Source organism: Propithecus coquereli, unplaced genomic scaffold, assembly GCF_000956105.1.
Source record: "Propithecus coquereli isolate 6110/MARCELLA unplaced genomic scaffold, Pcoq_1.0 Scaffold525, whole genome shotgun sequence".
In the NCBI taxonomy this organism is placed as follows: Eukaryota; Metazoa; Chordata; class Mammalia; order Primates; family Indriidae; genus Propithecus; species Propithecus coquereli.
In genome coordinates this window covers 239,025-241,721 of record NW_012151119.1, presented here as the reverse complement: position 1 = coordinate 241,721, position 2,697 = coordinate 239,025, and the positions used below count along the sequence as shown (strand labels likewise).

At 54.3% G+C, this 2,697-nt stretch overlaps 1 protein-coding gene across 1 annotated transcript in view; it reads left to right on the top strand.

Annotated features, from left to right (window-relative positions):
- Window positions 1-2,697, top strand: part of RBSN (rabenosyn, RAB effector) — a 31,561-nt gene that overhangs the window by 27,867 nt on the left and 997 nt on the right. The gene's annotated exons all lie outside the window — the stretch shown is intronic.

The window sequence follows — 2,697 nt, the reverse complement described above, 5'->3', positions numbered from 1 at the left end:
TTTAGTTGTCCGATTAATTTCTTTCTATTTTTAGTAGAGACGGGGTCTCGCTCTTGCTCAGGCTGGTCTCGAACTCCTGACCTTGAGCGATCCTCCCGCCTCGGCCTTCCAGAGCGCTGAGATTACAGGCGTGAGCCACCGCGCCCGGCCGAGATTGCTTTTCTCATGAGAACATCTCTCTCTCAATTAGCTGGTGATTTCAATTAAGACTAAGCTTAGCCCTTCCCCAAAATGAACCCCAGGTGGCGGTGGAAGTAACTAGGAGCATCGAGAAACGTTTTTAGAAACTATTTTAAAAAACCCCACTCACCGAGTACAACTAAACCAAACTAAAATGCGCTCCCTGTGATTTGACTGGATTCTCCCCTGGCTGCGTTCCTGCACGAATCCTCCGTCTCATTCTCACACGGGGCCGTGTTCTCTCGTGAGCACAGACGCGGCGGGAGCTAGAACTCTCTCCCCTTCGGTTGTACCGCGTTCCACACGCGGAGTTGCGTTTACAGAGGCGGGTTGACAGCAGGGGAGAGATGGCCTGTAATTGTGACCCCACCTTCAGGTTTTTAACCTCATGAACGTGTCAGCCTCCCGGCAGCCCCTCAAGACAAGCGGCTCCGTGTCATCAGCACGGGGACAGGGTCTCGACGCGGCATCGCGCAGATCTCCCTAGACGTAGATCACGATCACGTACGGAAGAGACTTCAGGATTCAGGCGTTAAATGAAGTTGGCTTTTCCCTTTTATGCCTTGTTTGTATTGTCCCCTGTCTAACACACTAAGGACACTCACTGTACCTGTAGCTCAACGTGTCTCTGCTGTCCGGACGCTAAAACGTGCCTCTGAGTCACCACGACCTGTGCGGTAGCTGGGACGTTGGCATTGTTGGAGATGGGACTCCAGATGAGAAGCTGGTCTCCACCGGGTTCCAGACCGGATTAGCCGATTGTGCCGGTCATCTGACTGCAACTGTCAGTTTGCATGTGCTACTTTGGAGCCTTTTTTAAAAAAATAAAACAACTGATGTCAGTGGGTTGGGTGTGTGTGTGTGTGCGTGTGTGTGTGTGACAAGCCAGAATCGCCAGATGACATTCCTCCCCCCACCCCTTTTTTTTTTTGAGACAGAGTCTCACTTTGTCACCCGGGCTGGAGTGCCGTGGCGTCAGCCTCGCTCACAGCAACCTCCAACTCCTGGGCTCAAGCGATCCTCCTGCCTCAGCCTCCCGAGTAGCTGGGACTACAGGCACGCGCCACCGTGCCCGGCTAATAGTTTTTTTTTTCCTATTTTTTAGTAGAGACGGGGTCTCGCTCTTTCTGGTCTCCATCCCCTGACCTCGAGCGATCCTCCTGCCTCGGCCTCCCAGAGTGCTGGGATGACAGGCGTGAGCACCGCGCCCAGCCTCTTCCACTGAACCTTGCTCTGCTCTGGGGAAGTCCGTCCCATAGGTTATGGCTCCCTTTGACCCAGGGCCACCTCTGCTCTGCTCGGTGCCTCCTGCCCGTGCAGAGGAAGGGGGTGCTGCCAAGCAGGGGAGAGTTTTGTAGACCCGGGAGAGCCCAGCAGCTCTTCTTCAGAGGGATGACGCCTCTTTGCAGGAGTAGCCACGCGAGTCTCATCATGAGCTTTTTAGAACCCAGGAGTCGTTAACTTTTTGGTTGACGTTAGTGTTCTTTGAGAGGAGAGTTTCTCCAGGCTTGTTCGCATGGAACAATGATCTCGTCCCCAGAGAAAGCTCCCTCCAGAGCTTTGGCAAAATCCCTCTGATCTGGGCCTTTTTAGAAAATGTAGGAGTCGGTGATCAGGAAGCTTTTGTGGAGCATCGTCAGGAGAAGGGAAGCTTCCCCGAGTGAGAGGATGAATAGAAATCACTTCCAGGCTACTAATCAGCCGCCTTCCCTTTGGAATCATCCTGACACGGGCACCGATGACGTATTTTATTCCCAATGTTGCGTATTTAGAAGAAACCGGAATGTTTCAAGAAGCACAGCCCAGGATCATTCCGGTAGCACCGCAGTTCTCGGACTCTTCACCACCGAAGGGCAGAAAGGGAAGCTGGTAATTCAAGCTCTGGTGCTTTGGTTCCCAGGAACGTGGTCCGTAAAGCGGCGTCTGACGCCGCGACACCCACGCGTGCTCCGCTGCGGGCAGAGCTCCTGCAGTCACGCGTCTTGGCTCATGAACAATAACTGGCCACTCGTCACTTTACGCTCCGCAGCCAGCTCTGGGCCACGCTCGGCCTGGTTGCTGGTGTGAGCGCCGGGACGCGTTCTGTTACATTCCGGCGAAGACCCCTCTTGATGATGGGAACGTCTGAACTCTCTGGGTGTGAAAATCACGAGTATCTGTGTCGACGCTGTTCACGTTTCACGTTTCGTCAGCATCTGCCGGGGCTTCTGGCTGAATCTGGAAGAGACCCGATTGCGGGACGGGGAGGGAGGGCGCGCGCAGGGACCTTGGCATCGGGTTCTGTCCACGCATAAGGACGTGGCTGCTAGTTACCAGCGCTGCCGGGTTATTCTGGGTAATCGGCAACCAGGCGTCGACAGTGTTGCCTGGCACAGGCCTCTTTCCTTTCCCGAGGTCCAGGACCTCACAAGTGGCGGCGCTCTGCGCCCGAAGCAGGGAGTTCCAGAAGCTAATTGCTGCTTTCCATCGCGATTGCTTTTCTTTCTTTTTTTTTTTTTTTTGAGACAGAGTCTCACT